A 22,669-nucleotide genomic window follows, 5' to 3' on the forward strand; every position below is an offset into this window, starting at 1 on the left:
TTTGTCTATCTGAACACTAGGAGAACTCTAGTATGCTAGTTCGGTTAAGATTTACCTTTACAGAAATCATGCGTAAGTGTTCCATGATTTTTTTCCACCCTTTAAGTCATATACCTTGTGTTTTCTTATCATACCGCTTAGGTGTACTTACTAGATACTGAATTAACTTGGTTTACACATCATATGTCAGAGTTTAGATTTGTCTATTTCAGTTCAGTCCTACACACATTTTTTTTTAAAGCATCCAATACCATGTGCCAAGCACAATGCTAGATGCTCAGGGTAAAAAATAAATGATTCTTTGCCCTCGAGGAGCTTAGACTCCAATAGGAAGACAGACTAAAAAATAATTTTTTTTAAAAAGTGCTAAGACAGTATTCAGGAGCAGTGAAGAGTATGGGTTCTAGAGTCAGACAGATCTGGGTGGGCATGTGACACAAGCCAGCCAGTGAGACTCTATTCTGGAAATTTCTGGCAGGCTCTCCTAGGAGATGTTTCTTCTTAATCTATATCTCTGGAATTATGACCTTAAAGGACAATGTGAATTGTCTTCCTTAGCTATAAGGAGAAAGACATGAGTAATAGGAGAGAATGGGGACCACAAGCAGAAAGAAACAGAAATTGAGAAAAATGGAAGCCCTGACATCATTTGAACTCCTGGGCATAGCTGTGCCCTAAACCAATCCAACCTTGGTCTTTTAGTTTTTATGAGCCATTAAGTTGCCTAACTCCCCTTTTTTCATCTTAAACTAGCTGGAGGTGGATAAAAGCAGTACATTTCTGTCACTTGCAATCAAGTGTTCTGTTCTTCCACTCCCTGCTCCCTCCATCAGTGAATGTCACCCCATTTTCTGTTACTCCAATCTGATCCTTCATTTTTCTACCATACGTAACGATCCACCAAAGCCTCTCCCTAGGCTTATCTTTCTGGAAATACAATATAGAAGCTGAGTTTTTGAAATCATGAAGAAAAGGAAAATTCTATTTCCTCCATATCAGCATTCTAAGAGAAGTATTACCATACTTACTTTATTTGTCTAAAGCTCTGCAGCTAGTAAAGGATAGTGCTGAGGTCTGACCTTTGATCTATTGGCTCCAACTGACAATCTCTCTTCACTCCAGCATAACAGAAATCCATTGAAGAATATCTGGGTGTGCCTCAGGAGAGGAAGAAGAATGTCGGATTTAAAAATGAAAAAGAGATGTAAGAAAACTAAAACTTTTCATCGCTTATAATTTTATTTTGAAGAAAGACTCTATTAAAAAAATAATGTACAAATTTAAAAAGAGTGAACTTGGAACACCAAGATTATCTTTTGAACTGCAGAAGGGCAATTGTTTCTCAGGATTCTTTGTAATAATGGATGGCAGCTTTTGTTGGATCTTATATTAGCATTGTGCTTTCAATTCAAAAGTGTGTTACTGATGTTACCAGTTGCATAACTCACTGTTTTTCCCACCTTGCAGCTCTCTGCTCTTGCCGCTTTCTTATCTTGAGTTTCTCTTTGAGGTCATGCAATTGTAAAGATAGACACAAACAGACCCAGAGAGAGGCACTGCATTCCTCGAAGACCTTCGGTCCTGGAACAGCAATTAAAAATTTTTTCTAGAGAGGAGAGAATTGAACATGTTTGAGCCTGAGGTACTTCAGTCTTAGTACATTATATAATTTTCTAGAACCCTAACACCAGTTCATTTAAAGCATGAACATTTATAAAAATCTCATTAAAAAGAAGTGTGTTGGGCTTCCCTGGTGGCGCAGTGGTTGAGAGTCCGCCTGCCGATGCAGGGGACATGGGTTCGTGCCCCGGTCCGGGAAGATCCCACATGCCGTGGAGCGGCTAGGCCTGTGAGCCATGGCCCCTGAGCCTGTGCGTCCGGAGCCTGTGCTCCGCAACGGGAGAGGCCACAACAGTGAGAGGCGCGCGTACCGCAAAAAAAAAAAAAAGAAGTGGGCGAGTGTGCCTTTCTTTTTCATTGTATACACAGAGCTCAAAAACCTGATCTCTAGGCTATAGCTCTAATCAAGCCCTTTTATATAACTATAGCAGGAAGGTTCCACATTGTAGGTCACTGAGAATATATTGAATCCGGGGCTCACTAAGCCCTTTATTGAAAATTGGAGAGGTTTAAGTCAACAGTGCTAGTCTCTTGTGACTTGGAGATATCAAAGGAGGAAATTTGTTTGTACCTGTAATTTGAGAAGCTAAAAGTGCCACCTCCTGAGGTAGGGGTGGGCCGGCAGGGAGCTTAATTGTGTTGTGGCTGAATTTGGAGTCAGATTTACTGACACTGTCAAAAGTAATTTAAGGTTTTTTTCACAGAGAAAGACCTAAGATGCTTGATTCTCACATCAGCTGCACCCCAGTCTAAACTTTTCATGATTCGGATTAGTTCAGCCAGGCTTGTCTCTTACAGAGCTCTTTCTTAGCTTACTTCAGCATTTTTGTTGACTTTTTTATTAAAAAGTGGGGGAAAACCTGAGGGAAAAAAAGACTTGACTAACAGAGCATTTGTTAAGACTCTTTGGGTTGCAAGTGATAGAAATCCAGCTCCGATTAGTTTAAGCCCAAAGCAGGATTTATCATAGAGAAAATAAAGAGTGACCCAGAACTCAAGGACAGGAGAGTATCAGAGTTTCAGGAACAGTGAGAACCAGGGATTTGAACTTGGTCAGGATGTGCCTTCTGTTGCTTACCTCTGCTGCTTTCAACAGCTTGGCTTCGTTATTAACTCACCGTGGAAGGGCTTTCTCCATGGGTCGAAAAACAACATGGCTCCCAAGTTAGACCATTCATTGAGTAAAAGAGTCTGAGTTTCAGGCTGCTGATCCCAAGCATAACATCCCTGGAGAGGGGCGCTTTGGCCCAATATTTGAGTCAGGAGCCAAACTTCAAACCAATCAACAGTGGCCAGGAAGTGGGGATAGGCTGTATTAAATCAGTTCTTACAAGACTCATGTAACACACAGGTGCTCAAACTATGGGGATTTAGGAGTCCCCTAGACCCTTTTAGGGGGCCCACAATGTCACCGTTATTTTCATTAAAAACACACAATTAAATAAAAATTCTTTTCATAATAACACTAAGATATTTGACTTTTTCACTCATTCTCTGGAGAGCGTATGGTGGAATTTTCCAGAGGTTACATGACATGGGACATCACAACAGATTGAACACAAAAACAGATGTGGAATCCAGGTAGTTTATTTTTATTTTTATTATTTTTCAGGTAGTTTAGTCTTCTATTAAGCCTGACAGTAAAGAGATTTAAAAATGTAAAACAGGGCTTCCCTGGTGGCGCAGTGGTTGGGAGTCCACCTGCCGGTGCAGGGGACACGGGTTCATGCCCCGGTCCGGGAGGATCCCACATGCTGTGGAGCGGCTGGGCCCGTGCATCCGGAGCCTGTGCTCCACAACGGGAGAGGCCATGACAGTGAGAGGCCCACGTAACGCAAAAAAAAAAAAAAAAAAAAAAAAAGTAAAACAATGCCACTCATCTCACTATTTAAAAAATATATATTTATATTTCATAAAAATGTTTATGTTAGTATGTGGTAGGCTTGTTATTGCTATTTTTAAGTGAATTAATAAATATTTTAAATATTTAAGTATTTCTAATATAGTAAATATTAATAGTTATAATCTACATAAACAAAAGCTCTTTAGAGGCATCAATAATCTCTAAGGAGTTCCTGAGATTAAAAAAGCTCCCTATGAGGGTGGGAGGGAGGGAGACGCAAAGGAGAAGAGATATGGGGACATATGTATATGTATAACTGATTCACTTTGTTATAAAGCAGAAACTAACACACCATTGTAAAGCAATTATACTCCAAGAAAGATGTTAAAAAAAAAAAAAGAAAAAGCTCCTGAACCACTAATATAACTATGGGCAACTTGCTTGATTTTTCTGTGCCTCAGTTTCTTCATCTGTAAATGGGGATAATAATAGGGCCTACCTTATAGGGTATGGGAGGATTAAGAGAGTTAATACTTTGTGAAGTGCTTAGAGCAGTTCCAGGCACATAATAGGTGCTTTAGAAGGGTTAAATACTACTACTACTACTACTGCTACTAAAAAAGAGGTTCACAGACTACGCCAGAGGTCAACAACATTGGAATCAAAAAATAACCAATCAGAGAAAACTGTAGGAAAATGTCTAGGGTTTTATGTTAAGGCAGGTACTACAGAAACAATAAGTACAAGGGTAGAAATTATCTCATTACTTGGGCTTTATATATCTTGATTTAGGTCATTCCGTAGTTTGAGTTTCTCTGACAGTATGATAGGTGATTCTGTGTCTCAGGGCTAGCAACTTTCCTACATGGTTCTCCTTTTTGGTTTTGTTTTCAAAAAAATTTTATTTTTTATTGATGTATAGTTGCTGTACAATATTATATAAGTTACAGGTGTACAGTATAGTGATTCACAATTTTTAAAAGTTATACCCCATTTATAGTTATTAAAAATATTGGCTATATTCCCCATGTTGTACATATGTCCTTGTAGCTTATTTTATACCTACTAGCTTGTACTTCTTACTTCCCTACCCCTATATTGTACATGGCACTTTAGATCTACTTTGACTATTTGTTGTGCCCTAACCCACAATTTGCCCTCCCCTGTTGGCAATACATGGGAAAGCATGATATCATTGTGTGACCCTCTGTGTACCAAAGGCACATTTAATCCTTGAAGTATTCCTGAACTATAGGTATTATTAATTCAGTTTCACAAGTGAGGAAACTAAGGCTGAGAGAAGATGTAAGTGGCCCAATGTGACACAGTTAAAAAATAACAAAGCCAGGAATTGAACCTAGATTTGTAGGATGTTGAAGTCCAACATCTTTCCAGTATTCCCTCCGGTCTCCCATCTAGAGAGAAAGAAAGTCTCTAATAATAAACAAAGTCTCTCATTTCACAATTAGAAATGAAAGACTTAACTACACCTCTCCTCTTTTCTAATACATGCGTTTAATGCCAAAAATTTCCCTCTGAGTACTGCTTGAGCTACATCCCACAAAATTTGATGTATTTTGATTTTTATTCAGCTGACAATATTTTCTAATTTCCCTTGTGATTTCTTCTTTGACCCATGGGTTACTTAGAAGTATGTTGTTCAATTTCTAAATATTCGAGGATATTTTTCAGATACCTTTCTGGTTTTGATTTCTAATTTAATCTCATTGTCGTCAAATGATATACTGTGTATGAGTTCAATCCTTTCAACTTATTGTGACTTGTTTTATAGTGCAGAATATATTCTATCTTGGTAAATATTGCATGTATAGTTGGAAAGAATGTGTGTTTGGGTATTGATAAATAGAGTGTTCTATAAACATCAGTTACTTCAATATGATGGTGTTCAAGTTTTCCGTATCCTTACTGATTTTCTATTTGTTTTGTTGAAAACAAACATTATTGAAAGAGGAGTTTTAAATTCTCCAACTATAATTTTAGATTTGTCTATTTTTTCTTTTGCGTCTATCAGTTGCTTCTTCAACTATTTTGAAACTTTGTTATTAAGTGCATAAGCATTTAGGAATTTAATGTCCTCTAATTAATTGATCCTTTAATCATTAGGAAATGTCTCTCTTCATCTGTGCAAAAATTCTTTGCGAGGACATTTACTTTGAGAGTATAGCAAATCCAGCTTTCTGTAGTTAATATTTGCATGTATATCTTTTTCCATCTTTTTACTTTTAGTCGAAGCCCTATATCTTCATTTTTAAGTGGGTTTTCTTTAGGCAGTATATAGTTGGATCTTAAAAAAAATTAATATGATAAACTCATATTTATTTACATTTAATGTAAATGGTCTAAACATACAATCATCAACCATGTGGTGCAGGCTCAGATATGTCAATTGAGGTATATAATTTGTCACCCCAAAACAGTTTCAAAATTTCAAGTTTTTTATTTCAATTTTTCAGATGTCCTAAATGGGATATATGGACTACAGCACTCCTTCTAAAAATTCCCTTTCATTTTTCCTTCTACTTTGCTCACACAGTACAATTCTTTGCAAAACTTTTTTTCAACTCTTCAGAAAATCGCACCCAATGGTGTCTTGAGTTTCCTGTCCTTTGCCCCTTCTGTTTCCTCCTGATTCTGCATTACAGGAGTTCAAAGGGATAGTTCTGACATCTCATCTTGAAGGATGAGGGAGAGAAAGAAACTGACTAGGCAAAACTCAAGTCTTCTTTGGCCCATAGCAGGAGAGAAACGTCTGGGAACAATTATTCATTAATATCTCTCGTCCAGCTGTGCTCTCCCATATCACAGCTACAAACAGGTGACCAATATTGAAATGTGTCATTGTGCATTCATCCCCTCTCTTCACAATCTAGGGCCTCCCTTGCCTATGTTGTCAATTTCTACTGTGTTGGAGAGGCTACTCTCTCCAGACAGTATCTTTAGTTGGGAAGGAAAAGAGAGCAAAGAGATATGAGCATTCATTATTCATTCATTCAACATATATTTATTGAGTACCTACCATGTATGAGGTGCCTCTTGGGGTGCTTCGGGGTGAGCAAGTCAGACAAGACTTCTGCTCTTGCAGTGCTCACCTCCTAGTGAAGGAGGCACAGTTACCGTGTTCAGATGGTCCTGATGGGACATGAAGAAAATAATTCAGAGAAGGGGAAAGAGAGCCATGGGGAATAGGGTGAGGGCTATATTTTTGCAGGATGGTATAAGGATGGAATGACGTAAGTGAGTATGCTGTGGGAATGTCCAGGGGAGATTTCTCAGGCAGGGACCCGTAAGTGAGACAGAATGAAGCCATGTAGATTCAAGAGACTGGTGTGACTCAGCATGATGTACAAAGAGGAGAGTGAAGACAAGGAGATGAGGTTAGGTAGGTAGCTAGGCACATTCATGCAGGGTCTGATTGCTCAGGGTAAGATTCTTGAGCAGAGCTGTCCAAGAGAACATTGGGTTGATATGAAACCTATGTGTAATTTCAAACTTTCTGTCACTATGTTAAAAGAACTAAAAACAAATGGGTATAATTAATTTTTATACTGTATTGTTTTTAACCAGATATACCAAAATTGTATCATTTCAGTATGCAATCAATATAAAAACTTGGCGTTTGGCTTTCAAAAAACTTTGCTTAGGAAAACAGGTTGTGGGCCGTAGATTGCTGTCCCCTAAACTAAGGAAGTAGATATTCTTTTATTTTTGTTTAATTAGCCAAAACAATCTTGAGAAAGGAGAATAGAGCTGGAGGTATCATGCTCCCTGACTTCAGACTATACTACAAAGCTACAGTGATCAAAATAGTATGGTACTGGTGCAAAAACAGACACATATACTAATGGAACAGAATAGAGGGTCCAGAAATAAACCCACATACTTATGGTCAATTAATCTATGACACAGGAGGCAAAAATATATAATGGGGAAAAGTCTCTTGAATAAATTGTGCTGGGAAAACTGGACAGTCACATGTTAAAGAATGAAATTAAAACATTTTCTCACAACATACACAAAAATAAACTCAAAATGGATTGAATACCTAAATGTAAGTCTGGAAACCATGAAACTCCTAGAAGAAAACATAGGCAGAACACTCTTTGACATAAATCATAGCAACATTTTTTGGATCTGTCTCCTAAGGCAAAGAAAACAAAAGAAAAACTAGGCTTCCCTGGTGGCGCAGTGGTTAAGAATCCACCTGCCAATGCAGGAGACACAGGTTCGAGCCCTGGTCCGGGAAGAGCCCACATGCCACGGAGCAACTAAGCCCGTGCACCACAACTACTGAGCCTGTGCTCTAGAGCCCGCGAGCCACAACTACTGAGCCTGCATACTACAACTACTGAAGCCCGTGCGCCTAGAGCCCTTGCTCTGCAACAAACAGAAGGCACCGCAATGAGAAGCCCGCGCACCACAACAAAGAGTAGCCCCCGTGCGCATACTAGAGAAAGCCCCCATGCAGCAATGAAGACCCAATGCAGCCAAAAAGAAAAAAAAGAAAAAAGAAAAACTAAACAAATGGGACCTAATCAAACTTAAAAGCTTTTGCACAGCAAAGGAAACCATCAACAAAACAAAAAGACAACCTACTGTATGGGAGAAAATATTTGCAAATGATATGACTGATAAGGGATTAATATCCGAAATATATAAACAGCTTATACAACTCAACATCAAAAAAACAAACAATGAGATATTACCTCACCCCTGTCAGAAAGGCTATCATCAAAAACACCACAAATAACAAATGTTGGCAAGGATGTGGAGAAAAGGGAACCCTCATACACTGTTGGCGGGAATGTACACTGGTGCAGCTACTGTGGAAAACTGTCTAGAGGTTTCTCAAAAAGCTAAAAATAGAACTACCATATGACCCAGCAATTCCACGGTTGGGTATATGTCCAACAAAAATGAAAATAATTCAAAAATATACATGCACCCCAATGTTCATAGCAGCATTATTTACAATTGCCAAGATATGGAAGCAGCCTAAGTGTCTATCAACAGATAAATGGATAAGGAAGATGTGATGTATATATATATATATATATATATATATATATATATATATATATAGGAATACTACTGAGCCATAAAAAAGAATGAAATTTTGCCATTTGCAACAACATGGATGGACTTGGAGGGTATTATGCTAAGTGAAGTAGGTCAGGTAGAGAAAGACAAATTCTGTATGATGTCACTTACATGTGGAATCTAAAAAATAAAGTAGTGAATATAAAAAAAAGAAACAGACTCACAGATATAGAGAACAAACTAGTGGTTACCACTGGGGAGAGGGAAAGAGCAATGAGCAAAAGAAGGGTAGGGGATTAAGAGATACAAACTACTATGTATAGAATAAGTTACAAGGATATATAGTGCAGCACAGGGAATATGGCCAATATTTTATAATAACTTTATTTTATTTATTTTTAATAACTTTAAATGGAGTATAATCTATAAAATTTTGAATCACTATGTTGTATGCCTGAAACAAATATAATAGTATAAATCAAGTATACTCAGTAAAAAGATAAGCAAAAATTTTAAAATTAAATTAGATATAATTGACATATAACATATTTTTAGTTTCAGGTGTATAATATAATGATTTGCTATTTGTATATAACTGAGACAAGAGGGAAGGGGGCAGGGCACAACCATTAAAAGAATGACACAGCCATTGAGGACACAACAATAACTGGTTAGAACCTACTAGGTCCAAGATGGCAGAAGATTCAATTTCCAGTAGACCTTGAGCCTCATTATATGCTCATTGTAATACATTATCATGCTAAATGACACACCCACAAGTGCCATGACAGTGCTGAGGCAGACCATAAAAGACCAAAAAGTGGGCAGTGGCCCAACTCCTGGAAATCCCCGCCCCTTCCCCCAAATAGTTGGAACAATCCTCCCACTCATTAGCCTATGAAATTACCCAGCCCATAAAAACTAACCACCCCATATTTCAGGGCTGCTCTCACCTTCTGAGACAGCCCACACTCTGTCTATGGAGGGTGCATCTCTCAGGGCTGCCCCTACCTTCTGAGACAGAACATATTCTGTCTATGGAATGTGTATCTCTGCTTTCCCTTTACTATGGTTTGCTCTTGAATGCTTTCCTGCGGGAAGCCAAGGACCCTCACCTGGTGGCCCATCCCAAGAACTCACCTGAGACCTGGGACATGACCATCCTCTCATGCCCCATGTTCCTGCAACCCCTTTACAAAGGATATTAATAAATCTACTTCTTACCTATCACTTTGCCTCTCGTTGAATTCCTTCTGCACTGAAACATAAAGAACCTGAGCTTCATTAAGTCCTGAGATGAGTTGTGTGGCTTCAGGTGGAAGATTGTGGGTTCAAGTCCCAACTGAGGTGTGCGGTTTCATATTGAGAAATGATCCCTACAATAAGTCTAGTTAACATCTGTTACCATATACAGTTACAAAATCTTTTTTCTTGTGATGATAATTTTTAAGAACTAAAACTTTTTAATGAGATGTTTTGCATTCTTTTTTTACTAGATGCAATGGACTGCATATTTATGTTCCTTCCAGATTCGTATGTTGAAATCCTAACTCCCAATGTGATGGTATTAGGAGGTATAGCCTCTGGGAGATGATTAGGTCAAGAGTAGAGCCCTGGTGAATGGTATCCTGTCTCATAAGAGACCACAGAGAGCCACCCCATGTAAAGACACAAGGAGAAGACAGACAAAGAAAATAGAGGGAAAGACATAAATAATACATAGAAGTAGATCTCCCAGAGCTAAAGAAAGATCCAAGTCTTCAAATTAAAAAGTCTCATGAATGGATGAAAGAAAGAACCATATCTAGCCCTAACTTGGAGAAATTTCACAAGTCCAAAGATAAAAAGATTCCAAGAAGAAACAAGAGGTTACATCAAAGGAATGAGAATTATATTGGCTCACATCAGTTACACTAGCTGCTAGAAAACAAGGGAATAATGGCTTTAAAATTCCTGAAGAAAAATGATTTTGAGCCCAGAGTTCTATACTCAGCCAAATTAGCATTTAAGTTTGGAGCAAAATATTTTTTTGACTTCCAAGGACTGAGGAGATTTATCAACCACAGACCGTTCCTGAAAGAAGTGCTTAAGGATGTACTACAGCAAAATGAAATAGGAATCCAAAAACAGAGAAAGAATTCAGGAAGTAGAAACAAGGCAATTAAAAGAAATACTAGAATGCTGGTTGTGTAATAAGCCTAAAAGTAAAATAGTGTGAATAAACTAGATCATCTTAGAGAGTAGATACAGGATTATTATAGTATTAAATTTGAAAATCATAATATATTCCATTTCTCCCTCAAGAGCTACAAGTCTAGTGACATATAATTATATCACCTTCTTTACTCGATCCAAACACTCTATTTGATCCTGTCATGAATATTTTTATATCATCAGCACACAGCAGATACTTGTTTTTGGTTTTCAATGTTGGGAATTAAGTTATAGACCATGTATGGAAAATGTAATTAACATTAGAGAACAGAGTAGAAATGTTATAAATTCCACAAACAGAAGTAATGGCATGTTGAAAGGTATAGGTAGGGAGGAATGAAAGATAAGGGGAAGTAAGTACAGAGGTGTTCAGCATCTCACCGGCAGAAAATCGAGATACTGTGTGCCGTAGCGCTGGGGGGTTGGGCAAGGTAGGTAAGGGAGAGGGCACTGTGGGAGGGGTAGGAAGCAGGGCCTAGGGGCACCGCGACAGGGGTATTGCACGTGTGACGTGAGAAGAGGTGCACGAGGAATGGGTGTGGGGAGGACGGAAGACGTGTGAGAGGGCGGGCCAGAGAAGGGTGCGGAGCGGAAGGGGCGTGGCACGGGCGTGGCTTAGCGGGGAAAAGGGGAGCAGGCCCCCCACCCTTTGGCCCGGGCGCCTGCGCAGACCAGTTGCCCGCCCAGTTCTGGAGCTCGCGCGCTCAAACCTTGCCTCGCGTCATTTCACTTCATCTCAAGTCACTTCGCCTCGCAGAGCCTCGCGTCTTCGCCTCGCGTCTTCGCTTCAGCCGAGAGTCATGCCGCGCCTGCCGGTTGTCTGCCTACTTCCCCGCCGCCGTGTGACCCTGCTGGTCCTGCAGCGTGGCCAGCGCCTGGTCCACTTGACGCTTCCGCGCCAGCGCCCCGCGTCGAGCATCGTGAGTTGGGGCCCACCCGCTGGGGCGGCGCAGGCGGGACGCGACGGACGGGAGCGTGTGGCCGAGGCGGGGAGGACGCGGCCGCCGCTTGGGTGGGAGGCTTCGGTGGCCGGGCCGCAGTTGGAGGGCTCAGAGGCCCGGTGGGGGGCCGGGGCGGCGTCGCGGTGAGGGTGCCGGGTTGGGCCTGAGGCGGCGGGAAGCAGGGACCTGGAGAAGCGCGCGGGCCTCAGAGGGCCGAGCCTTCGTCGTCGGTACCTTTTATGGGCGCGAAGTCCGAGGGGCAGAGCTGTCGTTGCCCACCTCAGAATATCTGCCACCTTCGATCGCTCTCTAAATTGCCAAGACGTAGCATTTCCCCTAAAACGCTGGAAATCGTGGGCAGCGTCTAGCTTCCAGAGTTCAAAGGTCAGAACTGGGGCGCCATGAGAAGGAAAATGAGTTTTCCTCAAAAATTTCTATTGGGTCGCCTAGGAAGGCAGCTCCCGCTTTTTAGGTTTCGCCAGGCCCCCGTTTTGATGACAACAGCCGAACTCCTCGAAACGTTTAGAGCGGTTTTCGTTCTTTATTTTGTTCGGCAGCGAGTGACGGTACCCGGAAGCCGCCGTCGCTAACAGCGTTTTTCATCTTCTCTTCCAGGCGGTGGCAATTGCCCTCGCGGTGTTTTTCGCCGCCTTCTTAACCCCCAGTGGGTATGTGCTTAGCAATCTGAACCAGTACCGAAGACAGTAGTGGGAGAAGATGTGGAGCAGCTGTTTATGTCCGGCAAACTTTCAGAAAACGCTGTGGCTTCTTTAAACGCGCAAAAGTTCGTAGTTGGGTTGATGATGCAACCATTGTGGGTATTCACCTTCTTAATCACATGCTTATGGTGAATGTTTTGCACTTTTTTGGTATTGTGTATCATAGAGTTATACAGTCACTTAAAAATGTTAAATAAAATTGAGACACTTGTTCATGCTTGGTATTAATGTGTGGCCACAGGATATTTTCAAAGCGTCGTGAAAGCCGACGAAATCTACTGAAGGAAAATACACTTGACCCGTGCAAGGTGGGGAGGTGCGGGCCTCCGGAGGGGAGCGGGCGGTGCGGGCGGAATTAGGAGTGCTGACCCTCCCTGCGGTCGGAATTCCCTCCGTAGCTTTACAGTCTGCCCTCCGGTATCTGAGGTTCTGCCTCCGAGGGTTCAGGCAACCTCGGATCTTGTAGTATATATTTGTTGAAAAACATCGCTGTGTAAGTGGACCTGTGTTGTTCAGGGGTCAGTTATACACTAATGAGAACTGCAGCGTAAGACCAGACTTACTGAACTTTTTTCTTCTCTGACTCGGGTGATTGTGCACTTAAGCTTCTAATGGCTGCGTCCGTGTGCTCCAGCTAATGACGAAGGAATGGTCTACCTTTGTGCTGGCTGGGGAAGAATATTGCACTGGAGGGGTCTTTGCCATAAAACTGGAGCGCTTAATTTTCTGAACCATTTACTTGACACATGTATTTATTGAGTATTCTCATGGAATAATGCTATATGTTGGGAAATGGTAGTTCATTTTGTTGAACAAATTCTTTGCCCTGTCTTATTAATTTTACATGTATAAAGGTGTCACTTTCAAAGTACAGTGGATTCTTGTTATTTGGGGTAGTTTTATTATGTAGTCACTGTGAATGCTGAATTAGTACACGCTGAACCACTGCTCCTAGGGAAGTACAGGCTTAGGTTCCTGTGAGCCTCTGGTCACAATATGTTTCTCAACCTATCAATATATAACCTGATTTTATGTGTGTTTCTATTTAAGGACACCGTATTTATTATATATTATTGATTCATAAGTATTGTACTCATGGCTGACTGCACTATAACTCATGTCGGATTGAAGCTTATCTAATACGTATATTTTTCCTCTAAGGCACATCACAGTCTCGTGCTTAGACACTCTAAACAGCACTTCAGCACTATGCTTGGGGACCATTTTATTTTTTAATTTATTTTATTTTAAAAAATTTATTCAAGTACAGTTGATTTACAGTGTTGTATTAATTTCTGCTGTACAGCAAAGTGATTCATTTACACATATATGCATTCTTTTTCATATTCCTTTCCATTGTGATTTATCACAGGATATGGAATATAGTTCCCTGTGCTATACAGTAGGACCTTGTTTATCCATGCTGTATATATTGGTTTGCTTGGGGGCCATTTTAAACAGTGAAATCTCCAACAAAAAGTACAAAAATGTAAAAAATGTGACACTTAGAAGACCATGGAAAGGACACTTGTTTACAGTATGAGAACTGAAATAAGAAGTTAGAACATAGCCTTGTTTGACCTTAGCGTTGGGCGATTCAAATTTTTCACCACCCCCACATGTCTGTGAATGATGTGAAAGTGTGAGTATTGATTTGGGGATTGCTAATCAATTTTAGCAAGTAGGAGAATTTGAAATATGGACTCTACAAATATGAGGATCAAGGGGAATTTCTTGGAGGAGGTCTTGGTTCTATTTGTGAGGTGTTTTGGAAGATTTTATTTTGAAATCTTAAGAATTTACAGGATGTTCTTTGGGGAAGAATTAGTGTGTAGAAACTTTCATGTCTTCAGGTTAAATTTTTGTGGAATAGTTTTAAAATGTGAGTTTGGGGAATAAATGAAGTAGTTCAACTCTTGGTTTAAAGTGAGATCTGACAAACTAATGATTTTCTTGGTGAAACAGCTGATTATAAAATATTTTGACTGTGATATCATTGGTAGAACTTTGACTGTCTATTTCCCAGATGAGTACTTTATTGGCTAACATCCAGTAGGTATAAAGTTCCGGTATCTGATCATCACCATATGCATATACTGCCTATCTATCTCATCTCCATAGCCAGATTTAAAATTCCTTGAGGAAGTGTGAGGTGTGATAATTTTTTAATCCTTAGGTGTAGGGTAGTAGATAAATCAAAATATTTACTCTTTGATCAGAAGACTGAAATTCCTCCTTCATGTGAACAGGCATTTAGTGAGCATCTATTATGTGGTCTGTAGATGGGAAAGCAGATAGTTCCTATCTTATTGTTTTTCTGACATTTAGCTCAAAGGCTGGCAAATATTCTGAGCTCTTTTTTTTTTTTTAATATAACCTGTTGAGTGGTTAAACTGCTGATGAGACAAATAGGATTCATCTCTCTTGCCAATTTCAGTCCTTTCTAGTAGTAGTGGCTGTGTGTAATGCTGTGTTGAGGAAGATTATAGAAGAAATGGAAAAATTTTAATTAACAGTATAAGTAAAATGTAGCATTTATATCGACTAAGCTTGTCCTTTTTCTTTGATAATTTTTGGGAAAGAAATTTATAGAAATTATAAATTCAGGTCTTTAGACAAGACTTATAAATCATTTATAACATTTAATTTATAAGCATGATGAACACAGTATTTAATTTGTAAGCATGATAGATATTTGTGACAAATATTTCTGTCAAAGATTTTAAGAAAGATTGATGATTATGAAATACTTTTATTCAGAAAGATCAGGGGTAAGCCATTTTTCAACACAGAAAAAACATTTTCTGCAAAGTTCTATTTATTTTTAAAGTTCTGTTGCTGTGGCAAGTTGCTGAATTTGGATAAATCACTTTACTTCTGGAAGGCTGTTTCCTTTTCTGTAAAATCAGCAGGTTGACCTAGACCAGTGATTTTTAACTTTTTTGCTTTATTCAAAGCAGTATGTCATTGAAAGATTTTGTGGCCTACCGTGTAAGCAGGGCATTAACATATATTTTTTTTAAATAGTAACCTGAGGTTAGTCAGAATTAAACTTTGTAAATCAAGTACTGATTAAAATTGATCGTATAATTTATGCACGTATGTGTACACATATACATTCAATATGATACTTAGGGTAGACCTGTCATGGGGAAAATCACTTCTTTAATATATTCATTTTGTCAGCCTACACTTCTCTCAGCTTTATTACCCCATTGTTCCCACCACACCTTTACTTGGCATCATTTGGACTTCGCCATTCTCTTCTGTGAGGAACCTGTTATTTTTCCTTTTTCCTTATCCACCCTTCCCACCTTACCCACTCTCATTTAAGTGTTCTATTGCCAATACCTCTAACTTCTTTGCCCTTTTATCTTTTTGTTCATGTGCCCTCCAGAATACAAATCCTATATCAGTCTTAGTCCCCCCATTTTGGCTCAGGCAAGAGCTGCAAAGGAAATGAAAGAATCACACTGTTACTGCTCTTAGAAATTCATTGTCTCCAAACTCATAAGCCTGTAGTGCCTCTTGAAATTCCTTTCTCTTTTCCTTTACTTTTCATGATAGTGTCCATTTTAAATCTCATGTTCTATTGATTTATTATGTTAGCCCTCTACTTAATCTTAACAGAGTACCTCATCTCCTACTTCACAGAGGAAGTTGAAACTATTCCTTAATTATTGCCCCCTTATCTACAAATGTAACTGAATCCAACCCATCTTTCCTCTAATTGCAGTGGAATGGAGAATTACCATTCTAGGGCTGACCCTCTTTCCTGTGCTCTGGGTCCTACATCTTTCCTACCCTATGGGATACAAAGCTCTAGCAATTGTCTAACTTAGATTTCTCTTTACCGACTCCATCTCGTGATAATTTAAATATGCTCAGCTTTCATTCCTTATAAAAGGGAAAGAAGCCCTTCCATCTCCTTTAACATAAGCATCCAAGTTTTTGGTAGCTTTCTCAACTTCTCCACTGATTGAGTTTTCAATTAACTGAAGGCTTATTTCTACTCATCATTCCATTGATATGCTATCCAAGGTCATCAGTAGCTTTGTCACTAAATCTAGTAGATAGCTCTTAGTCCTTACCTTTTTGCAGTATTTCGCATTATTTACTCTGGTTTTGAAATAATCTCCTCAGTGGTATCACACTTAACGGTATCACAAACTTCTCATTTATCTCTCATCAATTTGATTGTTCTTTCTTAGTCTTAGCCTCCTTCCCCTTCTGCTTAAAATTTCTTCTCTCTGTATATTCTCAGCCTTTGGATGGCTTCAGTTACTTATTGATTACTCCCAAATCAGTCTTTCTGTCCTAGATCTTTCTCCTGAAATCCAGGTAGTTATTTCTGTGTGCCTAGTATTTCCTCTTTGATAATGCATAGACACTTCAGATGAAAAATACCCAAACCTGAAATCTTTCTCCTCTCAAATCTGCTATTCATCCTGTGTGCATTCATTCATTCATTCAGTGTTTGAGCACCTCCTGTATACCACTGTACACTGTGCTAGGAACTGGATATATACAGGAGAATCAAATAGATAAAGTCGCTGCCCTAACTTAGTCTACAGCGGGAGGTAGGCAGACATGTCAACTTAAATACATAATCACAAATAGGATATGAAGAATAACTAGGGGACCTAACTTAAGTTGGGGGAAGGGCAGTCATTGAAGGTGTGTTTGCTGGAATGATATTTAAGCTGAGACCTAAAGAGGTGAACAGTGGGGAAGGAAATTAAAATTTTAGAAGGAAGTCATGTCTGAGACCCTGAGGAGACCAAGATCTTGATATTTTATAGAACTGAGGAAAGCTACATAGCTTTAAGTGTGGGTGAGAAGGAACATGTTGTGAGAAGATGATGAGGGAGTAGGTGGGAGCCAAATCATAGATGGCATTATTGACCATGTTTGAATTAAAATAATTTTTTTTATTATATGTACAGGAAAGCTACTAAAGGGTTTTTGAACAGGAAAGTGATAGGATCTGGTTTTAGGAAGATAGCACAAGTAATTTAGGCTTATGAAAGTAAATGTAATGAGAAGTGAATCATGTTTGCCTTGAATCTGAAAAGTAAGATACTACGGTCTCTTTCAGCTGCCTATACTGGAAATAAGTGTAGGAACCCTCCTTGGCAGTCTTTTTCTTTACTATAGTTCTAATCTTACAAAGTCTTACTAATTGTACATTTTTAACTTTTCTTACATTTGACCTTCTTTTCATCCAACTCCAGCTTCACCTTTTAACAACTCCTGTCTATTTTTAAAAATAAATTTATTTATTTTTTACTTATTTATTTTTGGCTGCATTGGATCTTCGTTGCTGTGGGTGGACTTTCTCTAGTTGTGGTGAGCGGGGGCTACTGTTCGTTGCGGTGCGCGGGCTTCTCATTGTGGTGGCTTCTCTTGTTGTGGAGCACGGGCTCTAGGCACGTGGGCTTCAGTAGTTGTGGCTCGCGGGCTCAGTAGTTGTGGCTTGAGGGCTCTAGAGCACAGGCTTAGTAGTTGTGGCGCACAGGCTTAGTTGCTTCGTGACATGTGGGATCTTCCCGGACCAGGGCTCGAACCCACGACCCCTGCATTGGCAGGCAGATTCTTAACCACTGCGCCACCAGGGAAGTCCCTAATCAGTTTTTAAAATTATGGTTAAAGTAAGTGAAAAGTTATCTCCATATAAAAAGAATGGAGAATTCAAGTTAATCTAAATCCAGTTTTAAAAAAAACTCCCTCCCTCCCTCCCTCCCTCCCTCCCTCCCTCCCTCCCTCTCTCCCTCCCTCCCTCCCTCCCTCCCTCTCTCCCTCCCTCCCTCTCTTTCTCCCTCCCTCCCTCTCTCTCTCCCTCTCTCTGTTCTTTTTTATATAAAGTTGTTTATTTATTTATTTATTTATTTTTGGCGGCATTGGGTCTTAGTTGCTGCGCGCAGGCTTTCTCTAGTTGCCATGAGCGGGGGCTACTCTTAGTTGCGGTGCGTGGGCTTCTCGTTGCGGTGGCTTCTCTTGTTGTGGAGCACGGGCTCTAGGCGTGCAGGCTTCGGTAGTTGTGGCTCGTGGGCTCTAGAGCGTAGCCTCAGTAGTTGTGGCACACGGGCTTAGTTGCTCTGTGGCATGTGGAATCTTCCCAGACCAGGACTTGAACCCGTGTCCCCTGCATTGGCAGGCGGATTCTTAAACACTGTGCCACCAGGGAAGCCCCCTTCCTCTGTTTTGTTACTTCAGCAAAGTTGAAAGAAACATCTTTGTATATGCGTTTTAGATACTGGTGCTTTTATTTCTAAAGGATACATTTCTCCAACACAGTGTTTCTGGTGGAGAGTATGTATTTTGAATCTTAGTATATATTACCTGATTAGCTTCCAGAAGAGGTTGCAGCAATTCATATTCCAATCAGCAATGCATGAGAGTGCACATTACTCTGTACCTTCATCAATAATGGATAGCACTGCTTTAAAAAATTTTTTTTCCCCAGTTTGATGGATGAACACTTTTAGGTTGAGACTACCTCCTAAGTAAAGCAGTCTTTTTTCCTTTTCCAGTGCTTTATCCTTAGTACCTGGATGGCGGCACTTCTTTTGAAAAATATTGAACTCTTAATCTTTTTTCTTATAAGGAATCTGATCTTCCTTTTTCATCCATAACTTTGTAGTGGACTGTTGGAGGTAATATATCTTTACATCTTCGATTCAGAGAAGACTTGATCAATTGTTTTGTGTTTCAATGTGTCCAGATTGGCTTTTTCTAATAAAATTCACTGGCTAATATTCGTGGTGTATAAGGACTAATGGATAATCTCTTTAGGAATGGATTGGAATGGATCAGCTCAAACTTTTTATCCTTGTATCACTGAGTTTATGTTTCTTATTAGAGAGAGAGTCTGAAAAACATTTTGAGTTATATTACTATTTCTTGGTCAGGGAAGGGTGGGCACCTCAATTAACAGTCCCAGTAAAACTACATGAAAAGGGGGATAGGATGGCTCCCCACATTAAAATCAGGGTGCTGTAACCAAAAAAAAAATTGAGAAAAGATACTGAGGGAGCTGAAACAAGTTGCTTAAATCTGAGATGATGGAAATAAAATTAAAGATAAATTTCCACCTCTAACCACGAGAGAGTAACTATTATCTGCGCAAGAAGAGACAATAAATTGACAGCACAAAATAGAGTCTAGAAATACAGCTGTCAGTACATAGAAGCTTGATTAGACAGTGGTGCTACTGCATAGCAGTGGATTAAGGATAGTTTTTTCCAATAAATTGTCTGAACAAGTGGATATCCTAACACAATGTAAATGCTATGTAAATAGTTACCAGTGCACGGCAAATTCAAATTTTGCTTTCTGGAATGTAAAAAAAACCCATTATGAGCAGTGGTTTGTTGAATCCTCAGATGCGGAACCTGTAGATACAGAGGGCTGACCATAATGGATCTTCAGTCCATTCTTTTTTTATGGAGACCGTAATGGCAGTGATCTCATATTCCAAAAGCTAAGGAAGTGAGTTTTTCCCCTGTAGCCACAGGAAGTCTCTAATAACTTCATTTTCTACTTCATTTCCATCACACATTCCAGTGGTTCCTTAATAAGCATTTTCCTTGGATCAAGATGAGTGTTTTGTTTGAAACATTGACTGTTTGGATGAATGATCACCCAAATCTCTTGGGATATACTGAGAACTCTGTGTTTGTACCACATATTACTCACATGCTTGAAGAAATGAAGCACTGCATTATGGCTACCATTTCATCGTTGGTGATAGGCTACCAAGGGTTTGGGATAAATTAGACCTCAGGACTTATATGTGTTGTGGGGATAATTTTGAAGATTAGTAAAATTAGAAAAAATATTGTGATAATTCCTTTAAAAATTGGGTTTGACTATATGTTCCTATATATATAGTAAACATATATACTAAGTATATATATACTAAATATACTATATACTGAATATATATACTAAACAAAATTTTGATAATTTTATGTTCTTTTAAAATCATCCTGTATAAGAAGTACAAAGGTAATTACTCCAAAAGGCAGGTAATTAATGTAACCTTTGGGGGTAGGGGAGAGAGTTCTAAGTGAGAAGGGCAAGTTAGAGGCTTTGTAATGTTGACAATGTCCTGTTTCTTGACCTAGATGGTGATTATACTGGTGTTTGCTTATAGAACAGTTCATTAAACTGTACATTTATGTTTTACGTAATTTCCTGTATGTCATTTTTTCACACTATAAATGGCCTTAAAGAACCTGGGAGAAAATAATTGTAGTTTATGTGTTTTATATGTTTTCTTCTTAGATAGAAGTTAGAATGGTCCTCTAGACCTTTGGCAAATTTGATTTATTAGAATCAGTTTCATCAAGGATAAAGAGGTAGAATGGTTGGTATTCTTGAAATATGAGCATTCTTTGAAGAAAGATGGATAATAAATAGCATAGCAGCTTGTGGTTAGATATCCACATATGGGATAGCAGAGAAAGTCTTTGATCTTCCAGAGAATGAGGAGCAGAATCTATTGCATAGAGTAGGATTCAGTAAATGTTTCTTGAATTAACCCAGGACTCAGTCATTAAATAGGGCTCTTTTCAGAAACTCTTCCTCCATTAATATTTTATTGAGAATAAAGGTTACAGTTCTTCATAATTCACATAGGAAATAGGATTCTCTTCTTTATCAAAGTGAGCCAAATGACATAGACTTATTTCCAAAATTTTTAGCTGACAAGAGTAATTTAGAGATAAATACATTAAATCATTACTTAAGGATGCTTGCTATTTTTCTGGGTGAAATTACATTTCAGGAGCAGTCACATGAAGTATGTTTGTATAAACTCTTCTAGGTAGACTGGATAGAATCTTTTATTTTTGCATTTTCCTTAGAAAATTCTTTTTATAGAAACAATTAAATTGAACCAGTTTTTAAAAGTCACATTATTATTAGAAATTCAAGAATTCTTTTTTTCTGGTTGTGTGATTAGCTATTTTTCACCTAGAAAATATTTATATTTTGGCTGGCCATTCCCTCATTCTTCTGTTTTCTTTAAAGTCTCAGTCCTATATGTATAGCTGATTCAGTTTATTATAAAGCAGAAACTAACACAACATTGTAAAGCAATTATACTCCAATGAAGATGTTAAAAAAAAAAAGAAACTTATGAAAAAAAAAAAGGCTCAGTCCTTGGTCCTCTGCTATTCTCTATGCATGTTATTTCATTTAGGGAGCTACTGTTGTCCCTTTACTTCAACTATCACTTTTATGATGATAATTTCCAGGCTTTATCTCCTATTCAAACTCCAGTCCAATTTTGGTAGATTCCTTTAAGATGTTTGAATGATCCACCATTACTTCAAGCTAAATGTCTTCTAAAAGAATTCTTAGAACCAATGACTGACTTCTCTTAAACTCACAGTTTCTACCAGTAGTTAGTTCTACCATGCTTTAAAGGGGAAATTAAGGCTCTTTGGCTGTGAAGTCTATTATCCCATTGATTGGCTGTGAAGTCTACTATCCATTTATCATCAGGTTTGTTTTATCTTATCTTGCTAAGTGGTTATCTCCACTGAAGTTTCACACACATTGGAATGATAAATAATAATAATGATACTTAACATTATTAAGTACTTACTAGGTGCCAGGTACTCTTCTAAGAGCTTTATTTGTATTAACTCATTTTATCCTCATAGCATTTACAGTTGTTGCTCTATGCAGCTGTATTTTTAAATCATAGAGGGGAAAAAAGAGTTAAAGCCAAAAAAATACATTTTCACTGTCTTTTATATTCATCTATGTAATTACCTTTTCAATGCTCTTTACTTCTTATGGATGTGAGTACTTTCATTTCATTCTCAAGGCCTCTCTTTAATACTACTTTTAAGGATGATCGGCTAGTAATAAATTCCCTAGGTTTTTGTTTCTCTATGAATGTCTTAATTTTGCTTTCATTTTTGAAGATAGCTCTTCTGGGTGTAGAATTCTTGTTTGATAGTTTTTTTTTCTTTCAGCACTGTGACTATATCATCCCACAGTTTTTGGTATACATGGTTTCTGATAGGAAATCAGCTGTTAGTCTTGCTGAGTTTCACGTATAAGTGATGAGTTGCTTCTTTCTTACTACTTTCAAGATTCTCTTTATCTTTGGCTTTTGACAGTTTGACTGTGATGTGTCTAGGTGTGGACCTTTTTGAATTTATTCCACTAGGAGTTTGTTGAGCTTCTTGGATATCTAGATTAATATTTTACACCCTATTTGGGAAGTTTTCAGCCATTATTTCTTTAGGTATTTC

At 38.7% G+C, this 22,669-nt stretch overlaps 1 protein-coding gene across 1 annotated transcript in view; it reads left to right on the forward strand.

Moving 5' to 3' along the window:
• UNC79 (unc-79 homolog, NALCN channel complex subunit) overlaps positions 1-22,669 on the forward strand; it is a 307,052-nt gene that overhangs the window by 519 nt on the left and 283,864 nt on the right. The window contains exon 2 of the mRNA XM_032620585.1: positions 11,942-11,946. The gene's annotated coding sequence lies outside the window, so the exon portion shown is untranslated. The remainder of the gene's footprint in view (positions 1-11,941; positions 11,947-22,669) is intronic.

Source organism: Phocoena sinus, chromosome 2, assembly GCF_008692025.1.
Source record: "Phocoena sinus isolate mPhoSin1 chromosome 2, mPhoSin1.pri, whole genome shotgun sequence".
Classification (NCBI taxonomy): Eukaryota; Metazoa; Chordata; class Mammalia; order Artiodactyla; family Phocoenidae; genus Phocoena; species Phocoena sinus.